Source organism: Salvelinus alpinus, chromosome 20 (assembly GCF_045679555.1).
Source record: "Salvelinus alpinus chromosome 20, SLU_Salpinus.1, whole genome shotgun sequence".
Lineage (NCBI taxonomy): Eukaryota > Metazoa > Chordata > Actinopteri > Salmoniformes > Salmonidae > Salvelinus > Salvelinus alpinus.
The window spans coordinates 42,377,411-42,400,741 of NC_092105.1; the positions used below are offsets into that span (position 1 = coordinate 42,377,411).

General features: G+C 43.7%; 1 protein-coding gene and 1 pseudogene across 6 annotated transcripts in view; one reads left to right on the top strand and one right to left on the bottom strand.

Moving 5' to 3' along the window:
* LOC139546934 (plakophilin-4-like) overlaps positions 1–5,085 on the bottom strand; it is a 123,795-nt gene extending 118,710 nt beyond the window's left edge. For all 6 annotated transcript variants that reach the window (XM_071355919.1, XM_071355917.1, XM_071355916.1 and 3 more), the window contains exon 1: positions 4,948–5,085. The gene's annotated coding sequence lies outside the window, so the exon portion shown is untranslated. The remainder of the gene's footprint in view (positions 1–4,947) is intronic.
* Positions 5,086–9,478: 4,393 nt separating this feature from the next.
* The window catches only part of LOC139547125 (coiled-coil domain-containing protein 148-like), a 51,102-nt pseudogene continuing 37,249 nt past the window's right edge, over positions 9,479–23,331 (top strand).

Sequence of the window (23,331 nt, forward strand, 5' to 3'; positions counted from 1 at the left end):
TCTTCAAGATATTTACGGTGGTAGCAAAGCGCAGCCAAGCAGCCATGTGGACGTACGGAGGCAAAAAGTGTGTTTGTCACCAGAGCAGTTTAGAACGTGTTGTGACGTTTGACTTTACCAGCGGAACTTCACCACTTTCAGTTTCAATAAATACAAAAAAAATTGGAAGGCGTGATAACGATGTGATTTTGGCGTATGACAAAGCAAGGCTACCTCAAACCAAATCCGCCACCCAAGCGTGCCTGCACACCACTCTGGGACGACAACCGATACGACACGTGTAGTATTTCACCAGAACCAGCGAGTAGTATTTCACAAAGAGTCAGCGCACCACTGAATAGTGAGGCTAGGTGATACATCTAACTATAGGGTTCTCGAAGAAGGAAAACATCTATACCGACAAAACAACAAAACCACTGGCCATTTTGGACACAGCTGAATGTGTATTACTTACGGCGATTTGACATTAGGATTAACAATTGTCCATTCATCACACGGAGTCATGCCAGGTTATGTTAAGTCATCCAATGCTCAGACTGCTGCGGAATTCTCTGGAGGCCTTGTTTGTTAGGCAAATGTGCTCAGCGGGGAGACGGCCTGTCCCCTTCAGGCTTCTGCCTCTCGTAACAAGAGAGCGGGCACCCCGGAGTGATACAGTAACAAGCACTTTGTCTTTGAAATATTCAACAATATGCCATCCTGCTCTTCCCCGTTGAGGTAAAACTGCAGGTAGGATTAGGAGTTAAAAGAAAATACTCTCTTCTAGCGAGTGAGCCACATCTGGAGCAATTCACACTGAAATTAAAATGGCTCTTTCCCATTCACTGCTATCCACTCCACATAGCAAGCACAAGGCTGGAGAGTGGAGAGCCGCTGGTCTTTCTTACTCAATGTGCCAGGACTATGGACGGCTATTTCACTGGACAAAAATCTACTGTGTGCCTAATCTCTCAAAGCGCTGACATGCTTTGTGTTCATTATCTTCAGCCACCCAGGATCCACCCAAAGCATGAAATCTGGAGTTCTTTCAGGAATTTATCTATATATCCAGTAAGATCAGCAGAGCGGCAGGCAGGCGCACAGGCCTCACCAAATCATTTCACTGTACCACAACCGACACAGCCCATAGTAGAAGAACTGCACACTGCATGTGGAACATGATCCTTTAATTACCTTGATTTTTATATACAGTACAACTCATGAATGCTAGCATTAAATCTAATAGGGCACTAGCCTAGATTCAGCAATATGCCTGGTATTTATTAAAATACTATCCAGTTTAGTTGGGTCATGCAGTTCAAACGTTCATGTGTTGGTTTGTCTCCTCTCACTCTGTTGACAAGGTCACCGGTTAAAATATGTTCTGCTCACAGTTCCGTCTATGCCCAGAAAAGTCTGTCTCCCATGTGATAAAACAGGGATCGATATTACAGGCTCAACGTGGAATTTCTCTAGTCTACGACTTGTGGTCGTCCTCAAGGAGTAGGCTAACAATCTTTAGACCACACCGTGCAAATGTGGGATGGAAAGAAAAAGAGGGATCCTAAAGCAGAAGGGTAATAGCAGCTCCTGATGGATACCCAGTCTTTTAATGGATATTGTGATTCAGTGATGAGACCAGCCACTGAGCCACAGAGGCAGTAAAGTAATGGAGGAAGCATCCCAAAACCCACCCTAATACCTACATATACCGCATGACTTTTGACTATGTTATTTGCATTAATCCAGTGGCCATTTGTTTTGCAAACTCTGCAATCACATGAGTGCTACAGCACTTACCCAAATAATGGTCTCTTCCTGGTGCACAGTTGGATTAAAAGGGTAACTGCACCCAAAAATCTAAACTTCTTCAATTTTTCCCAGACCTCAAAAATTGTCTCGTGAAGTGGTTGAACATCAATTGGTTGTTCTAAGTCCAAAACAATGTTAATTGAGAGTGAAATTCTGGAAAAACAAAAACTGAGAAAAAATATATAAAAAATCCCGAATTTCGTTAACTGATTTTATAGGGCCCTAGATATGTAGCAGAGTGAGCTGAGCTTTGCAGTGCTACTGTCTGTCTGAGCAGCAATAGAGAATGACTTATCAAGAAGGGGCGTCTAAGAACAGCTGAACTATTCATCTGCCTGATGTCAGCTCCTGTTAAACAGAATCTGACATGAGCATGGGTTCAAAATAATTGCACCAAAACAGAGATTTAAAAAATGGTCTTTCGCAGGCAGTACGCAGGTTGAGTTCCAAATGGCGCCCTATTCCCTATATAGTGCTCCACTTTTGGCCAGGGCCCATAAGGCTCTGGTCAAAAGTTGTGTACTAAGGGAATAGGGTGCCATTTAAGACAGAAGTTGGCTGTGTTTGTGCAGACTCAGACTAGAACAGCAGCATTTGTTCCCAACACACCACGCAAGCAAAGCAGCCTTCATCTGCAGCCAAAAAGCTCTGACAACAACATAGGAGTACAGTGCATTAATTGATTGCAACTATACCCAGATAAGGAGCAGAGTGAGGGGCAGAAACTCTCATGGGGTCAGACTATTCAAACAAGATTTGCACCATCTCCTATGGACTCCAATAAGACATTTTGTGATTGTCTCCCATTGTGCCACGAAGGAGCAAAACCACACAAAAACAAAAAACTCCTCACCATTTATGCACTGCAAGAGCAAAACTACATTCTCCATACCAGAACACTTGCACAAAAGGGTTTTATCTGGAGCCTTTGCTGCAATACCTCATGAGAAATCTTCATGTTTTTAGATTAAGTGAATTCCTTCAATAGATGTCAGCTGTTGGGACTGTGGCTTGGGTAATGTGAATCACGAGGAGCATTGCATAGTGCATCTGGGGGGGGCGAGAGCACACTGACTCAGAGTATTGTACTCAGAGTATTGTGCACAATTGTGACCTCAAATATCACCTCCACCACCTAGTCAGCTACTGTACAGTTTAGGGCTAGGTATGTCGAGAGCTAGCCTCTAAAAGCAAATAGACCCAGGTTTGGAGACTAGAGATGTTCCTGATATTTATGTTGCTGATGATATTATAGTATGCTACATCAATGCCATGTTCAATTCTATTATCATTGACACCAATAGATGACCAGGCAAACATACATAATACTTTTCAACACAAGAGGAAACATGGAGAAGGATTGGAAGAGGACCACGGTGAGAAACAATTCCTTATAATAACCAAAGGGTTATTTTGAACACAGTGCTGCACCCCAAAGAGTGCAGAGGTCACCAACTGGACATAAAGTGATTTGATAAATGGCAGAACTGAACAAATAACTATTTGATACAGCTGTCCATCAAATCTCCATAACAAATAGCCCAAACACAAAACCTATGCAGTGTTTCCCAAACCTATGCAGTGACAACCAAGGAAATTCCTTTTCGATGCCTTCATGTACATGTTGTGAGATGTAAGAATATGTTCTAATCATATACAAGTGTCCAGAGGCAGTTGTACTGGTCTCAGTCACATATGCCAATCTATTTCTGCATAGTGCATATGTCCTTGTAAAGGACTTCCAATGCAAGGCAGCGGTGTAAGGATATACCGGTCTTGTGAACGACAAAGTATGACGATGGCACAGCAGGCTACTCCTATATGGTTTGAGTTATTTGAAATATCAACATCAGTGATATTGATAATGAAAGCATTTTCTCTCTAAACGTTGTGGGCTGCCGTCCCTCATTCCTATGGAGGATTTAGTTCAGATATTTGTGAACACTGCTATTGGTTCATTTTAAATAAACTAATGAAAAGAAAACGTGGAGCCTTCAAAAGAGATCGAGTAGGCTAGCTTGGCATCGCAATTGTAGGGAACCGTTTTCCTGCTATCTATCCTGAGTAGGACACGGTGATTCCACCGAGACATCTAGGCAATAGCGCGCGCTTGGGAAAAGAAAAGGCACACTTAAACCCTTGCCTTGTTCCTTACACTTTAATAGGCTACTGATGTTAAATAACCGTACACACGGCCTTCAGACTGACACGACTTCACTCTTCTGTCGAGTTGCCTAGTATCAATCTGCTCAAACGTGGTTTGCCTTGATTTGCATGAATCCAGAAAACGGCTATGGGACACGTGAAGTAGTCTAGCTGATTTTTTTCTTCTTTATTACTAGCTGATATTAAAACACGAAACTGTTTACCGGACGATAAAAGCACAAGTATTGTCAATCTCAAATACATTGTATCAATGTTAGATCGGTCTACAACTATTAGGCCTATAACTTAAATTAAGCGACATTTAAGGGACGGGAGTCACTCTCTAGCGTGACCAAAAAAATGTCGTTTTGGTTCGAAATTGGTGCAGAACTGTACAACATTTTCATCTGGCTACGTAATTTGAGAATGGGAAAAATAAGCATCAACGCCAATGGCAAATATAGTGACTGTTAGACCAGGTAAGATAATTGAGTACAGTCGTGAGTTTAAACCTAAATAAACGTGAGAAAATTAAGAAGTGAAGAGCATGAATCTCCGCCCCTAATCCTCGCATTCCTCAGATTCCCACAAACTAAAATCACCTGCCTATTCATTTTCTACGGGTGCATTTCGACCTCAGAGTCATAAATCCTACAAAAAGTAACACTTCATGTACCGTCCACAAGATACAATAATGGACAAATCAAAAGTTTCGGCTACAATGTATCAAGTGCACACTCAATACCCAGTGAATGACCCTCAGAGGTGTGCGTGGTAGTGAATCAGTCACAAGAGAAAGATTAGTTTGCATTAAGGTCCTTGCTTGCTATGTATAGGCTATGGCAAAAGCAGGACATAAACAACACATGCTGCACTGTTTGTATAGTAAAAAAAATAAATGAATTTAGGACTTAAATAGTAGCTTGTCTAGTGCAGACCTTCAGCCTGCAGATGTTTTAATTTTTACAGATTTTCTCCATGCTTTCAGAATGAATGAAAACGAGCCTGTACCTTAAGGAGTATTATTGTGATCGCTGTGTTTTGGCGTGGATCCACATTGGAACATGTAACTTAATCAGCATGGAAGTAGCACCTCTACAAGTCCGCACCTAGTCCCATGCAGTGTAACTCGCCTCCATAGTCAAGAACAAGATCCCTTCTTCCCTCTCCACTTCCACGCCAAAGGAATACGAGTATGCATGACGTCACCTCGCTGTAGGTTTGCAGTTTCAGTACTCATTGGGTCTAGTTTGTAAAAGAGGGCGTTTCACTGGAGACTCGCTTGGTTGAATAAACCAATGGTAAGGGAAAAACAGTTTCCTTGGTTACACATTTTGTTAAGCAGGATACCATAATCATTTAGTAAATTGTTTACCATTGTCAGTCCCTTTCTGCACCTTTATCAGTGGAGGCTAGTGGGAGGAGCTATAGGAGGACGTTGTAATGGTTGGAATGCAATACAAGGAACTGTATCAAACACAACAAGCATATGGAAACCACATGCTTACAATGAACCTGTCCTCCTATAGCTACTCCCACCAGCTTCCACTGACCTTTATGTAGGGTAGTCTGTTTTGTGTCATATCCACCCAAAGTTACACATAAATTGATTCATACAGTAGCCTATACAGCGGTGTAAAACATACATTTATCTTGTTCAGGAGTTGGCCTAATAATAAATATTGCCTACTCCACAGGAGGCTGCTGGGGGTAGAACAGCACATACACTACTGTTCAAAAGTTTGGGTTACTTAGATATGTCCTTGTTTTTGAAAGAAAAGCACATTTTTTGGTCCATTAAAATAACATCAAATTGATCAGAAATACAGTGTAGACATTGTTAATGTTGTAAATGACTATTGTAGCTGGAAATGGCAGATTTTTTATGGAATATCTACATAGGCGTACAGAGGCCCATTATCAGCAACCATTACCAGCAACCTGTGTTATCAGCATCATCATTATCAGCAACCTGTGTTCCAATGGCACGGTGTGTTAGCTATTCAAAGTTGATCATTTTAAAAGGTTAATTGGTCATTAGAAAAGCCTTTCGCAATTACGTTAGCACGGCTGAAAACTGTTGTGCTGATTAAAGAAGCAATAAAACTGGCCTTCTTTAGACTAGTTGAGTATCTGGAGCATCAGCATTTTGGGGGTTCGATTACAGGCTCAAAATGGCCAGAAACAAAGGACATTCTTCTGTAACTCATTAGTCTATTCTTGTTCTGAGAAATGAAGGCTATTCCATGAGAGAAATTGCCAAGAAACTGAAGATCTGGTAGAACGCTGTGTACTACTCCTTTCACAGAACAGCACAAACTGGCTGAGGGAGGCCCCGGTCCACAACTGAGCAAGAGGACAAGTACATTAAAGTGTCTAGTTTGAGAAAGAGAAGCCTCACAAGTCCTCAACTGGCAGCTTCATTAAATAGTACCTGCAAAACACCAGTCTCAACATCAACAGTGAAGAGTTGACTCAGGGATGCTGCCCTTCTAGGCAGAGTTGCAAAGAAAAAGCCATATCTCAGACTGGCCAATAAAAATAAAATATTAAGATGGTCAAAAGAACACATGTGTTTGATGTATTTGATACCATAACACGGATTCCACTACACTACAGCCATTACCACGATCTCGTCCTCCCCATAAGGTGCCACCATCCTCCTGTGTTCCATACAGAAAAGCAAGTAATCTGCAGATGAGTTGTTTTCAGCAGCTCCAAGCACTGCCAGAGCCACCTAAGCTAACCACAATAACGATTAGTCACAATAGTAGCGTTTGCGGTTTGCCTTCAAAATAAAAGTCCCGTATTGACACTGATGCAAACGGATACAAATAGTGTAAAAATGCAATATTTGGACAATATAATGCTTAAAAAGTTTGCAAAGTTGTTATATAATTATTTTTTAACAATAATTAGTTAATTTGGCAAAATAGGACAAATCAGTTGAAATTGCACTGTGGATGTATTAGACTTCATAATTGCCATACTACTATGTATATTGAACATTCAAATTGCAATGTACATTCTTACATAGGGATCTTGGGTCCATAAAATGGGGTATCAGCCTACTAATTAACACCCAGAACCGGCACCAGGATAAAATTATATAGGGGGCTGTTTAAATTGGCGGGAAGGCTACAAATTTCGCACCAATTTTTATTTTTATTTTTATTTCACCTTTATTTAACCAGGTAGGCTAGTTGAGAACAAGTTCTCATTTGCAACTGCGACCTGGCCAAGATAAAGCAAAGCAGTGTGACACAGACAACAACACAGAGTTACACATGGAGTAAACAATAAACAAGCCAATAACACAATAAACAAGTCAATGACACAGTAGAAAAAAGAAAGTCTATATACAGTGTGTGCAAAAGGCATGAGGAGGTAGGCAATAAATAGGCCATAGGAGCGAATAATTACAATTTAGCAGATTAACACTGGAGTGATAAATGAGCAGATGATGATGTGCAAGTAGAGATACTGGTGTGCAAAAGAGCAGAAAAGTAAATAAAATAAAAACAGTATGGGGATGAGGTAGGTAGATTGGGTGGGCTATTTACAGATGGACTATGTACAGCTGCAGCGATCGGTTAGCTGCTCAGATAGTTGATGTTTAAAGTTGGTGAGGGAAATAAAAATATCCAACTTCAGTGATCTTTGCAATTCGTTCCAGTCACAGGCAGCAGAGAACTGGAAGGAAAGGCGGCCAAATGAGGTGTTGGCTTTGGGGATGATCAGTGCGATATACCTGCTAGAACGTGTGCTACGGTTGGGTGTTGTTATCGTGACCAGTGAACTGAGATAAGGCGGAGCTTTACCTAGCATAGACTTATAGATGACCTGGAGCCAGTGGGTCTGGCGACGAATATGTAACGAGGGCCAGCCGACTAGAGCATACAGGTCGCAGTGGTGGGTGGTATAAGGTGATTTGCTAACAAAACGGATGGCACTGGGATAGACTGCATCCAGTTTGCTGAGTAGAGTATTGGAAGCTATTTTGTAGATGACATCGCCGAAGTCGAGGATCGGTAGGATAGTCAGTTTTACTAGGGTAAGTTTGGTGGCGTGAGTGAAGGAGGCTTTGTTGCGAAATAGAAAGCCGATTCTAGATTTGATTTTGGATTGGAGATGTTTAATATGAGTCTGGAAGGAGAGTTTACAGTCTAGCCAGACACCTAGGTATTTATAGTTGTCCACATATTGTAGGTCGGAACCGTCCAGGGTGGTGATGCTAGTCGGGCGGGCGGGTGCGGGCAGCGAACGGTTGAAAAGCATGCATTTGGTTTTACTAGGGTTTAAGAGCAGTTGGAGGCCGCGGAAGGAGTGTTGTATGGCATTGAAGCTCGTTTGGAGGTTAGTTAGCACAATGTCCAAGGAAGGGCAAGAAGTATACAGAATGGTGTTGTCTGCGTAGAGGTGGATCAGGGAATCGCCCACAGCAAGAGCGACATCATTGATATATACAGAGAAAAGAGTCGGCCCGAGAATTGAACCCTGTGGTCCGGACAACATGCCCTCCGATTTGACACCCTGAACTCTGTCTGCAAAATAGTTGGTGAACCAGGCGAGGCAGTCATTAGGAAAACAAAGGCTATTGAGTCTGCCAATCACCGCTGCGCTGTATCAGCACAAAGGACAACGCCCTAAAGCAAGGCCATTTTCGTAGTGAACATAAGCTACAAGTTAGATAGGGTAATTAACATATTACATACAAACAGCCTATGTGAATGCAGCCGTACACACAGCTGTCTTACCAAAATAATGCAAACTCAATGCTGAAAGTAGTAGCCTAGTTATTCATGCATGCAAACAAAAATACTGAATAGCAGTTTGGCTTAGAATACCAACACTGTTATTGCGAATTAATTAATGTGAACAGAACAAAACAGTCGTACCAGTGGAGGCGCCTCAGAAGAGGAAGGGGAAGACCATCCTCCTCACTGAATTTCATACAAATAAAATAGTAAAACATTTAAAAGGTTATCCTTTTTCACTTTTTAAATCTTTATGAAATATATTTACGTCACCAAATAATTGATTAAAAACACATTGTTTTGCAATGAGGTCTACAGTAGCCTTAACAGCACTCTGTAGAGAGCACCATGGTGTAGCCGGAGGACAGCTAGCTTCCATCCTCCTCTGGGTACAATGGCTTCAATTCAAAACCTAGGAGGCTCATGGTTCTCACCCCCTTCCATAGACGTACACAGTAATTATGGCAACTTCTGGAGGATGTCCTCCAACCTATCACAGCTCTTGCAGCATGAACTGACATTTTGTCCACCCAATCAAAGGATCAGAGAATTAATCTAGTACTGAAAGCATAAGCTACAGCAAACTAGCACTGCAGTGCATAAAATGTAGTGAGTAGTTGACTCAAAGAGAGAGAAAGAATAGTTAAATAAATTAAATGCTTAAAAAATGAAGGAGAAGCAAGAGAGCTATATTTTGTCATTTTTTTTCACTTTCACTTACTGAGCTAGCAAATGTAGCTAGCTAGCTAATTTACACTACTCAAACACCCAGCTCAAACAAAGGGATGCTTTGTCAGCTAGCTGGCTATGACTATGCAACACAACACTGGAACTCTTCCAAGTCAAGGTAAGCTTTTGGTTTTACAAATTCATTGCCACCGAGGTCCGCCAGTGTAACTGCTAAACTGCTTATTTAACTTTTACTGACTGTACACTGTAACGTTACTGCGTGTTTGTAGCGGGTTTACTAACATGATAGTTCTATTAGCTATGTTAACTATGACATTACTTTAGCAAAAATGGTGACAACGATGTGGGCTGTGTGTAGGGGTTATGATATGGTTTGGCTTGGAAAGGTTTTTTCGGCTGATCACATACAGCTGATGTGTTGTGCATTGGAGTCCACAAGCGAAGGAAAAAGGTGAGAGGAGGAAAGCGCATAAACGCGAGAAGGAATACAACGTGGAGGCCTCCCGAGTGGCGCCGTGGTCTAAGGCATTACATCGCAGTGCTAGCTGTGCCACTAGAGATCCTAGTTGGGGCGGCGCACAATTGTCCCAGCATTGTCTGGGTTATTGGGAGGGTTTGGCCGGCAGGGATGATCTTGTCCCATTGCGCTCTAGTGACTCCTGTGGTGGGCCGGGTGCATATACGCTGACACGGTCGCCAGGTGTACGATGTTTCCTCCGACACATTGGTGTGGCTGGCTTCTGGGTTAAGCGGGCATTGTGTCAAGAAGCAGTGTGGCTTGGTTGGGTCGTGTTTCGGAGGATGCACGGCTCTCGACCTTCGCCTCTCCCGAGTTGATACGGGAGTTGCAGCGATGAGACAAGACTGTAGCTACCAATTGGGGAGTGACACGACTCCTACCAAAGGTGGCTCCCCTTCCTGTTCGGGTGGCGCTCGGCGGTCGTTGTCACCGGCCTACTAGCTGCCACTGATCCCTTTTTTCCCCTTTCTGTTTATTGGTTTCACCTGTTTTGTGTGTAGGCTGATTAGTCGGGCTATGTTAGCCAGTAGGCCCGCCTGCTCTTTGTGCGGGATTGTTTTGTGTTGCTCTGAGCACGTTCGATGTTGACGTGTTTCGTTCGTGGGTTTTTCTCCGGACTGTTTGAGTCCCCGTGTTTGGGGCATTTGTTTTGTGTGCGCCCTGTGTTTCGTGGGGTGGCTTATGTTCGCCGTGTGTGCAATAAATAGCACTACCCTGTACTCTCTGCTTCCTGCGCCTGACTTCGCACCCACTACGCCCAGAGCGTTACAGGGAGAAAAAGGGGTAAAAGTAAAAGATTCAAAAATATTTTTTTTTATAAAGGAATACAACGTGACTGGTATGAATGTGAACTGTGTTTATGTGTGATCAGGGGTGTATTCATTCCGCCGATTCTGTTGTAAAACGTTTCTTAAACAGAAGCCAACACGAACGAAACGGGGATAAACATACCTGGATTTCTCCAAAAGGAATTCTCGTTTGCGACTGTTAGACTAATGATTACACCGTAGATCATCAAGATGCAGGCAAGAGTTTGCAAGGCGATATTGAGTGTGTCACTGTCTTTCCATGTGTCACTGTCTGTCACCTAAAGAAAAAGTTTCAACCTGTGTGCACCTTCCTTATAAACTTTACTTCATAAATGTAACGGTCGTTTTCCTCCTCGTCTGAAGAGGAGCATGGATCGGACCAAAACGCAGCGTGGGTTGAATACATATTTGTTTATTTAAGAAAGCCGAAGACGGAAAAACTCTTAAACAAACTACAAAACAATAAACGACGTGAACAGACCTGAACCTGAACACACAAATTAAATAAACGAAACGAACGAAAACAGTCCCGTGTGGCACAAACACTGACACAGGAACAATCACCCACAAACAAGCGTACCTTAATAAGGTTCTCAATCAGAGGAAACGTAAAACACCTGCCCCTGATTGAGAACCATATCAGGCTAGTTGAATGAACCCAACATAGAAACACATAACATAGAATGCCCACCCCAACTCACGCCCTGACCATACTAGACAAAGACAAAACAAAGGAAATAATGTCAGGAACGTGACAGTACCCCCCCCCCCCCCCCCAAGGTGCGGACTCCAGCCGCAAAACCTGAACCTATAGGGGAGGGTTTGGGTGGGCATCTGTCCACGGTGGCGGCTCTGGCTCTGGACGTGGTCCCCACCCCACCATAGTTAATCCCCGCTTCCGTGGCCTCCTCCTAATGGCTACCCACCATATTAACCCCACTGGATTAAGGGGCAGCACCGGACTAAGGGGCAACACCGGACTGAGGGGCAGCACCGGACTGAGGGGCAGCTCCGGACTGAGGGGCAGCTCCGGACTGAGGGGCAGCTCCGGACTGAGTGACGGCTCTGGCAGGTCATGGCTGGCTGACGGCTCTGGCAGGTCATGGCTGGCTGACGGCTCTGGCAGGTCATGGCTGGCTGACGGCTCTGGCAGGTCATGGCTGGCTGACGGCCCTGGCAGGTCATGGCTGGCTGACGGCACTGGCAGGTCATGGCTGGCGGCCTGCCCAACCTTACCTGGTTGAATGCTCCCCGTAGCCCGACCAGTGCGGGGAGGTGGAATAACCCGCACTGGGCTGTGTTGGCGAACCGGGGACACCATGCGTAAGGCTGGTGCCATGTATGCCAGCCCGAGGAGACGCACTGGAGACCAGACGCGTTGAGCCGGCTTCATGGCAGATGCCCACCCAGACCCTCCCCTATAGGTTCAGGTTTTGCGGCCGGAGTCCGCACCTTGGGGGGAGGGGGGGGGGTACTGTCACGTTCTGACCATAGTTCTTTTGTGTTTTCTTTGTTTTAGTGTTGGTCAGGACGTGAGCTGAGTTGGCATTCTATGTTGTGTGTCTAGTTTTCCCGTTTTTTCACATTTGTTGTTTTGTATTTTGTAGTGTTCACATTTATTGTCTTTAATCAAACATTATGGACAATTACCACGCTGCGCTTTGGTCTTCTCCTTCGTCCACAGAAGAAAGCCGTTACAGACTGGGCCACTCCAGAAGATGTATTTTCTTATGTTGTTGATTTACTTTGTTGTTTTTGGAAGGTTTTCCTGTTGCATCACCCAACTTCTGTTGAGCTTCAATTGGCGGACAGATAGCCTAACATTCTCCTGCAAAATGTCTTGATAAACTTGGGAATTCATTTTTACGTCGATGATAGCAAGCTGTCCAGGCCCTGAGGCAGCAAAGCAGCCCCAAACCATGATGCTCCCTCCACCATACTTTACAGTTGGGATGAGGTTTTGATGTTGGTGAGCTGTGCCTTTTTTTCTCCACACATAGTGTTGTGTTCCTTCCAAACAACTCAACTGTAGTTTTATCTCTCCACAGAATATTTTGCCAGTAGCGCTGTGGAACATCCAGGTGCACTTTTGTAAACTTCAGACGTGCAGCAATGTTTTTTTTGGACAGCAGTGGCTTCTCCGTGGTGTCCTCGCATGAACACCATTCTTGTTTAGTGTTTTACGTATCGTAGACCCGTCAACAGAGATGTTAGCATGTTCCAGGGATTTCTGTAAATCTTCAGCTGACACTCTAGGATTCTTCTTAACCTCATTGAACATTCTGCGCTGTTCTCTTGCAGTCATCATTGCAGGACGGCCACTCCTAGGGAGAGTAGCAACAGTGCTGAACTTTGTCCATTTACAGACAATTTGTCTTACCATGGACTGATGAACATCAAGGCTTTTAGAGATACTTTTGTAACCCTTCCCAGCTTCATGCAAGTCAACAATTCTTAATCCTAGGTCTTCTGAGATTTATTTTGTTTGAGGTATGGTTCACATCATGCAATGCTTCTTGTGAATAGCAAATTCAAATTTTGTGAGTGTTTTTTATAGGGCAAGGCAGCTCTAACCAACATCTCCAATCTCGTCTCATTGATTGGACTCCAGGTTAGCTGACTCCTGACTCCAATTAGCTTTTGGAGAAGTCATTAGCCTAGGGGTTCACATACTTTCCCCAACCTATGTTTCAATGATGTATTCAATATAGACAAGAAAAATACAATCATTTGTGTGTTATTAGTTTAAGCACACTATGTTGGTCTATTGTTGTGACTTAGATGACGATCAGATCAAGTTCGATGACCAATTTTGCCACTGTATAAGAAAAGATGTTGTATTATATTGACAAAATAGTTGCGTGACCGCTCTAACAATGGAAATAGGCCTATATGTCATCAAAGATGGAAGGCGGGCGGGAGGAGGCGAGATCAGCTGGACCATTCTAGCCAGTCCGAGGGCAGATACACATGTGAACAACATGCTCCAATATAAAGTTTTTTTCAGAAGTTGCCACGTGCGTCCAATTATATCAGTGCAGTTATATCAGTGCATTCGCAACAACAACCTAACCCTTACGAATCTTCTATTCGATCAAATAATCCTGACGTAGCAAATTAGCAATTACATTTTCTGTTGACCAAATTCAACACTCTCTCATTGATCTCCATACAAAGATGCCTTACTTCGTGATATTATTTTCGTGGACGGATTTTGGGCGGAGTAAACCCTCTCGCTTCATATCGTCCTTCCTCTCAGCTATATGTAATCCTATACTGTAACTCACTCTCTGCATGGGTCACTGATATGGACATTGATGCTCTATTGTGAAAAATATCTTCCACACTTTAGGTATGGATGGAATTAATCCAAAACAATGTAGAGAAACCTCAATACACTTCAGCATGAATTATTATTCCCTTTGGCTCTTTCCTCAACGCCCTCCCACAGTCCTACCATGTTAAATTGATTTCTACTTTAAATGTAATTTGATGTCAGCCTCCACTTATCAGTTTTGCTTAGGTTATGATAGGGATTGAAACTGTATCAATTCGCTTTTTTACTGAGTGTAATTTACCATAATAAAGTACACCAGAATTTTTATATTACAAGTCATTTACATGATGAATTCTAAATGTATTTAAGAGGATATTCCACATTAGATTAACCCAAGTGATATTCGGGCACGTCTGTTTACAGTTCCACACTCTGTTTACAGTGTACCATCTGTTGTTAACTTTCATGCACAGACACTTTCATGCACAGACACTTTCATGCACAGAAGGCCTGGGACCAGTTTTTCTAAAGTTATCTGAATTTCGCCCGTCGGATAGGATTAAATGCATAGAAATAGAACGAATAGAACGAGAGTCCCCATTCAAGTCAATGATTCATCCATTCTATTCATTCTATTTCTATGCATTTAATCCTATCCGATAGGCGAAATCCAGACAGATTGCGTTTGAAAAACTGGGCCCTGATGAGAATTCAGAGGTTATTTCTATAACCTCTTAGACCCTGAATGTTGAATAGGCTGTTTTGGGAGAAATTGAGTGATAGTGGTTTTTCCCATTAAGTTCTTTAATGTAAATGTTAATCCTTAGAATAGGCCTAAACTGATTAAAGCAACAGCAGGTAGGTGGTGTGGTGACCTTTCTCTCAAACTTTAACGAACCTTCCTATTTACATATTCATTTTTTCCTCCTGGCTGATTTTACTTGACAAAATGATGTGTGATTACAATGTTGTAATAATACATAACATATTACTACAGTGTTGTCACAAGAGTAATAACTGTGTTACTATCACACAGGTATACGGGGTAAATTAATGTAAAGTGTTACCTCAAATTCCTTGTTTAAATCACATGTACTATTGATAAACAGATGAGAAGCTATGAGTGGAAGAGACCTACATGGCTTTATAACCAGCAACCGATCAAAATATTTAGGTAAGTCAGCTCAGCTCCAATCTGAACCAATGCTTACTGCTCTTTCCTCTAGACTCACTCACCTCATAACCGTCTGCCAGGACCTTTATATCTGCGTTGTCAGTAGCAGCAGCATGCTTCGTGTTTATTCACCTGTCTCATGCAGTCCCAGCTGAACTAGTCAGGACCCGCCTGTCTGACATGGCCAGTTTGTTTCCTCCCTCTCTCCTTCCTGCTCCCTATAGGATATATCTCATCACGAAGGCTGCGTCCCAAATGGCACCCCATTCCCTAAGTAGTGGCCAAAAGTATTGCACTACATGGGGAATAAGATGCCATTTGGGATGCAGTTGAAGACAGAGGATGTGCCGTTTCTGTCTCACTTCCTTCCTCTTCTGTCATCAGCATAAATAACACCTGACCTAAGAATTCACAGTTGATTGAGTGATTGATAGTTAATGCACTTTTCACATGCTCAATGCTTACTAGAACACAGCTCTATCTTGTAGTTTGATGCTTCCTTTCATTGATATAGAGAAACTGACTCTACTGGTGAAGGACGGCCTTGGAAGCTCAGTATAAACCGGCTGAATATGAGAAACTACAAGCCATAGTTGATGCCAACTGGAGTCTGCACACATCGCTCAAAAGGTAGATATTGTTGATTAGATTTTCTCTGAGACACTTTGTGAATACAAGCCCATAACAGAAGCAAAGGGCTGAAGAATGTATAAAGTAAAAAGTTTAATTTGGTACGATATATATTTTGTTATTCCATAGTACAGTATGCTCTTGAACATTCTTTTATTATAAAAAAAATGTTTACCCCTTTTTTCTCCCCAATTTCATGGTATCCAATTAGTAGTTACAGTCTTGTCTCATCACTTCAACCTCGTACTGTCACGTTCTGACCATAGTTCTTGTGTGTTTTGCTTGTTTTAGTGTTGGTCAGGACGTGAGCTGGGTGGGCATTCTATGTTGTGTGTCTAGTTTGTCTGTTTCTATGTTTGGCCTAATATGGTTCTCAATCAGAGGCAGATGTTTTGTGTTGTCTCTGATTGGGAATCATATATAGGTGGCTTGTTTTGTGTTGGGGTTTGTGCGTGGTTGTTTCCTGTCTCTGTGTTTTCTCTGCACCAGCTAGGACTGTATCGGTTTGCCACTTTTTGTTATTTTGTATTTGTAAGTGTTCTCTGTTTATCGTTTAATTAAACATGTTGAGCACTGGCTACGCTGCGTGTTGGTCCGATCCCTGCTACACCTCCTCTTCTCTTGAAGAGAAGGAAGGCTGCCGTTACACGTACGGACTCGGGAGAGGCGAAGGTCGAGAGCCATGCGTCCTCCGAAACACAACCCAGCCAAGCCGTGCTGCTTCTTGACACAATGCACATCCAACCCGGAAGCCAGCCGCACCAATGTGTCGGAGGAAACACCGTACACCTGGCGACCTGGTCAGCGTGCACTGCGCCCGGCCCACCACAGGAGTCGCTAGTGCGCGATGAGACAAGGATATCCCTGCCGGCCAAACCCTCCCTAACCCAGACGACGCTGGGCCAATTGTGCGCCACCCCATGGGCCTCCCGGTCGCGGCCGGCTACGACAGAGCCTGGGCTCGAACCCAGAATCTCTGGTGGCACAGCTAGCACTGCGATGCAGTGCCTTAGACCACCCGGGACGCGGGCTCCTGAACATCCTTAGGTGCAAGCTACCTCATTGATTTAATAGTTCAGCTTTTCTTTTAGGCAACATACTGATTCTGTATGTCCAACTTTCAGTATGGAGACAGTTGATGGGTGACAGATCTGTTGACATAATGAAAAGGTGAAAGACTGAACAGTGCATGGACGCCTCTGCATGATATCTGCAACATCATTTACATCTGAGGACATATTTATATGGAGTTGGTGTTCTTTCTCAAGTGAACAACCATGGGCTCTTTCTGAATCATAATTCAGTTTTACGGTGCTAGAAACCTTCATTCAGAGTTTAAAGATCATGGGCATGAACGAACACACACACACACACACACACACACACACACACACACACACACACACACACACACACACACACACACACACACACACATACGATCTCCAATGATCCGGCGGAGCGGATTTACTATAAAACAGCAGACCATTACGTAACCTACTGTAAATGGGCTCTCCAAAAAAATATAAGATTTAAGAAGAATATCAACATCAAATTTGAATATTCATGAGTCTGCAGGAGGATCAACCATAAAGCTGTTTGAAGTTCCCAATCTTTTTGCATCCTAGCACTGTGAGAAGTTAACCCTAGGGGGCATGAGGATTATGCTTGTAGACCTGCAGTGTTTTAATTGGTAAACTGTGGCAGCAGCTTTGGTTGTTGTTGTTGTGTCTCATTACGGTTGCCCATGGCTCCCTCCAATTCAGCTCTCTGCATGGACCAGATAAGGCAACCAGTGTTTGCATACGACCGCCACGCTGAAAGGCAGGCTTTCTGTTGTGGATTTCCCAGTGGTGGTAGAGGGGAGTCGCCACAGGATGTGATCAGATGATTGACTTTCCAGTAAGAGAGTGGGAGTGTCCTGGATACTAAGGCCTTACATCTTTGAAGGAGAGATCCTGATAAGATCCCTAGGTCAACACATGGTAAAGGGAGAATTCACAGCCTACTTTTAATGGCTGGGGTTTTGAGCAGGGTAATCAAGAGCAGTGGTTTGCCTGTGCTTGTAGGTGTGTGGTTTAATCTCATGTCACCGATATGTTTTATTTGTAGTTTCACTTGTTTTGCGGCATGTTAATATCAAACATCCTTTTCTCCCTTACAGTCTTAGAAAAAAGGGTTCTTCAGCTGTCCCCATAGGATAACCTTTTTTGGCTCCAGGTAGAACCCTTTTTGGTTCCAGGTAGAAGCCTCTGTAGAAAGGGTTGTACATGGAACCAAAAAGGGTTATTCAAATGGTTCTCCTATGGGGACAGCCGAAGAACCCTTTAAGGTTCTAGATTTGTATTTATTTATTTATTTATGTATTTATTTTTTCCCTTTTTTCCCCTAAGACTGTACACATGGAACACAACTAAGGGCACTTTCACTGCGGTAGAGGACAGTACAGAGGGCTGCACCGAGAGAGCATTTTCATAACGGAAAAGGCAAATAAATGACAGGAGATTAAGATACTCACCCCCTCCTTCTGTTCCCACCAGAAACACGCCTTGTGCATGTTCCCCCTGAATATTTTAATTTACCAATGTGTGTTTTCCTTTCAAGTGTTCGACGGCGATAATGTTTCACATGAATTCCTGCAGATTATGAGCCTTTCAAAGTAAATATTTCAAAGGCAAAACCCCACACACACTGAATGAACTGCTGAATAAAGACCATTTTCCCCATGAAGCATAACAAGAAGAAAATGGACCAATCTCTCATTCTGTATTGCTCAGTAAGCTAGGAACATAGAGCACTAAGGAGAGTACTCCTTTTTGGTCATGTTTATACCATGTATTACTCATAGTCCGAGTCCCAAATGGCACCCTATCCCCTACATAGTGCACTACTTTTACCCATAGGTCCTGGTCAAAAGAACATAAAGTGAATTTAGGCTGCGACTTTTGGGATGCGGACATAATCTTCCATGATTACAGTCTATGCCTTGGTCATGATTGGTCATAATGATATCAGCGATTACATGCTAATGCTACCATAATGTGATCATGTTATCATAAACTTGTGAGAGAGGATTTATAATGACCACAGTGTTCCACAGGTAGCTGTTGGCTGATTTAAGAGCTGTCTTTCAGGTGAAGAGGGCTCTCCGTGCAGCCAAGGAGACCAAAAAGAGCTCCCTACTGAGGCAGCCCAGACAGGTATGGAGCAGAGAGAACAGCAGACTAGTCAATGCAGGATAAGAAACCCCTCCCAGCACACATTACCATGAACCACTACACCATATACTGTATTGTAGTCTGTAGCCTACTACCCACCCTACTCAGCCACATTCAGTTCTGGCAAGCACTGCTCGAAACTAAAATAAGCCCCAGTAAAATGAGAGATGGGTGATTTGAAATGGCTTTCCGTGACCAAAGAAGACAGACAAAGAAAGAAAGAGAGAGAGAGAGAGAAAGAAAGAAAGAAAGAAAGAAAGAAAGAGAGAGATGGAATGGGTAGCTCAGTGGAGGGTGCTAGCTAGCTTCTGATGCATTGTAAAATGAACTCTCCCTGGTGTGATGATGAGGCAGAAGCAGAGGAAGCATTGGGCTGCCGCGGCCCGCTGGTGTCATGCGCTGGTGTCATGCGTTGTGAAGTGAGAAGGGCAGCGCTAGCTCTGGGGTGTAGGCTGTTCTCGGGGTAATGACTGTGTCGGTGCGATCCAAGGTTAATGGTGTACACAAGCGTGGGTTTCTGTAATGAGCCTTCTCTGAAGACAGACACACAGATTGACCGACCGCACCACGGCAACCGCACATAGCCACTGGATTCATTAGCGTGAAGGTGATATAAGAGAAGGGAGAAAAAGTTTGTTTCTATAGTTACAATCCCATTATATTTTAGCTGGGACTAATGGATGAGCATGTTCGGAACACTGTATTGATGCGTCCCAAATGGCAACCTTTTCCCTATGGGCCCTGGTCAAAGTAGTGCACTACATAGGGAATAGGTTGCCATTTGAGAAGCAGTCTGTGTTCAGTAGTGCTTGGTACAGTATGATGTATGCTTAATGGAATTCCCTTTGCTCTCTTTCCATGCAGCAGGGAAAAGGCTGAAGCTGAGCTGCAAGGATGTCTGGGACCAAATGGTCTGGCCAGTAGAACAGACATGGGCATCCTCTATGAGCTACTGGACCACGGTACCCCTCTCAGTCCTTAGTGTGTAGATTCTGTTCCAGTCCCTATTGAGTGAGACAATACCATACTGTGTGTGTGTGTGTGTGTGTGTGTGTGTGTGTGTGTGTGTGTGTGTGTGTGTGTGTGTGTGTGTGTGTGTGTGTGTGTGTGTGTGTGTGTGTGTGTGTGTGTGTGTGTGTGTGTGTGTGTGTGTGTGTGTGTGTGGGTGGGTGTCTCATTAGAGCTGTTTCTGGAGAGTGAGCGGGAGGCGTTCAGGTGTACCACTGTGGAGCCCATCTGGCAGCTGACGGAGGACTTGCAGTACAGACTGAGTGAAGTCCAACACCAGCAACACCACCAGCTTCCTCAGCCGGCAGACTGAGAGCAGGTACTCCAGCAGGTAGGTAACGACACGGACGCGTCCCAAATGGCACCCTATTCCCTGTGTAGTGCACTACATTTGACCAGGGCTCTGGGGATAGGGTGCCATTTGGGACGCATCCCATGACCTGAGAGAGGAGCTGAGGGGCTCTGTGCCCACTGTTTCAGAAAGCTGCAGAGGAACTTATTTTTCTCCATATGAAAGTGGAGGCCTTGACTTTGTTTGTGAAAACTGTGGATCTGTTTTTTAATTCCACACAATATACTGCGATGAATCTTAAGGCATTCAATCTCTACAGGTACCAAAATAATAGGCCGTACTTTGCAGATCCTACCTAGATCCTACCAAAAGTCCTCTGGTTGCACACAATACAGCATTCATTCCTCATGAATCTGGTGTTTGTTCGAACTCCTCGCTACGTAAGTCACCTCTCTTTAGTTAATTCTCCTTTTGACTCCTGGAGGCTTTTTCATTCTCAGGGAGCGAATGGTGGGATTAAGAGCAGGCAGGAGAAGGGATGTCTTTGAAAGTGGGCCATATAGGGGGATGAGGAATCCACTGCCAGCCATTTTGTCTGCTTGCCTGCCTGCCCCTGTGTGAGTGAGTCAGTCTCTGGCGTACCTCCATCCCCCACTCATCTTCTCTTTCATCCAGCCCCTGCTGTCCCCCCCACTCAGTCCTGCCCACCTGAGAGCCTCACCATAATGGAGCTACTGCCTACTCTCCTCTCTCTAGCCGCCTGCATGCTTCTTGTACTAAGTGACCCACCATGCTAAATACCATTCCCTTAAAACACTTAATTACGATTCCATACTTGTTTGTGCGTCAGAGGAATTTGTTTGGAGGGAAGGTTTGAGAAGTTTTGTCTGGCTTTAAAACAGTGGTTACGTCTCAAATGGCACCCTATTCACTATAGTGCACTACTTTTGACAAGGACCCATAGGGCTCTGGTCAAAAGTAGTGCACTGTATAGGGAATAGGGTGCCATTTGGGAGGCAATCTGTGAGTCCCTAATGGCCTGTCTGAGACATACTGCACTGCATTACTGCTTCAGAAGGTGACCGAAAATGACCTCACCACCACTCTCTTCTATACATATACAGTGGCTTGCAAAAGTATTCACCCCCTTGGCATTATTCCTATTTTGTTGCCTTAAAACCTGGAATTAAAATGCATTTTTATGCTAGGCCATTTTTTATGCTAGGCCATTTTTTGGCTAGGCCATTCCAAGATGTTTAAATGTTTCCCCTTAAACCCCTCGAGTGTTGCTTTAGCAGTATGCTTAGGGTCATTGTCCTGCTGGAAGGTGAACCTTCGTCCCAGTCTCAAATTTCTGGAAGACTGAAACAGGTTTCCCTCAAGAATTTCCCTGTATTTAGCGCCATCCATAATTCCTTAAATTCTGACCAGTTTCCCAGTCCCTGCCGATGATAAACAATCCCACAGCATGATGCTGCCACCACCATGCTTGGTGTTCTTGGGGTGATGAGAGGTGTTGGGTTTGCACCAGACATAGCATTTTCCTTGATGGCCAAAAAGCTCACTTTTTGTCTTATCTGACCAGAGTACCTTCTTTCATATGTTTGGGGAGTCTCCCACATGCCTTTTGGTGAACACCAAACATGTTTGCTTTAAAAAAAAAATTCTGGCCACTCTTCCGTAAAGCCCAGCTCTGTGGAGTGTACGGCTTAAAGTGGTCCTATGGACAGATACTCCAATCTCCGCTGTGGAGCTTTGCAGCTTCTTCAGGGTTATCTTTGGTCTCTTTGTTGCCTCTCTGATTAATGCCCTCTTTGCCTGGTCTGTGAGTTTTGGTGGGCGGCCCTCTCTTGACAGGTTTGTTGTGGTGCCATATTCTTTTCATTTTTTAATAATGGATTTAATGGTGCTCTGTGGGATGTTCAAAGTTCTGGATATTTTTTTATAATCCAACCCTGATCTGTACTTCTCCACAACATTGTCCCTGACCTGTTTTGAGAGCTCCTTGGTCTTCATAGTGTGGCTTGCTTGGTGGTGCCCCTTGCTTAGTGGTGTTGCAGAATCTGCCCTTCAGAACAGGTGTATATATACTGAGATCATGTGACAGATCAGGTGACACTTAGATTGCACACAGGTGGACTTTATTTAACTAATTATGTGACTTCTGAGGGTAATTGGTTGCACCAGATCTTATTTAGGGGCTTTCCTGAGTTTCCTCCCTCTGAGTGGCATCAAAAATCTAACCTGTTAGAAACAGAAAGAGGGTATGACTACCGATAACATGCCGTCAGTGAATTGCTCTAATTGTAGGATTCACTGTATTTGTCCACCCAAGTAGAAAATTAAGAAAAACTACAGGGGAAAATTCAATTTCACCATTCAATTTCTGTGGGTTCTGTACTCTAACAGAGACATACATTTTCATTTCCTCTCACTAAATTTCATCAGATACAGAGCTCTCTATATCATGATGGATGTCAGAGAAGGATGGCAGACTGTTAATTCTCGGATGTAGAGGAGGAAAGAGAACTGAATTAATAACTCCTTGAAACTGAGTTTGTGTTCAACAATTCATTCTGTTAGAGCCTGTGAGGTCACAGTCTGTAAGTCTGAAGATATTCAAGACACACTCACAGGTCAACTGTGTGAAGGACCAGCAGGAAGACATCATTGAAAAACTTCGCAAAGTGTATCTGGCCATAGAGGAAGAGACCCTGTTTCTGGGAGTGGAGGTACATAGGTCACTCACCATTAAGGTTGCATAATTCTATCTCTCTTGATTGTGTTGCCACCAAGTATTATATGTCTTTCAAAAGGCATAACCAGATAATCCTTCCAGAACTGTCCCACCAAAACTGCCGACTGTCTGGCTGAGGTAGACCAGGTTCCAGAGGAGGTTTTGTATTCAGAGTGCCCCTACCCTGAACTGACAGCCTCCTTAATCCAGAGTTCCCGTCTGAGAAGTACCAGTCCAGACTGCAGAGTATACAGAACCGCCTACAAGGACTGGATAGGTAAAA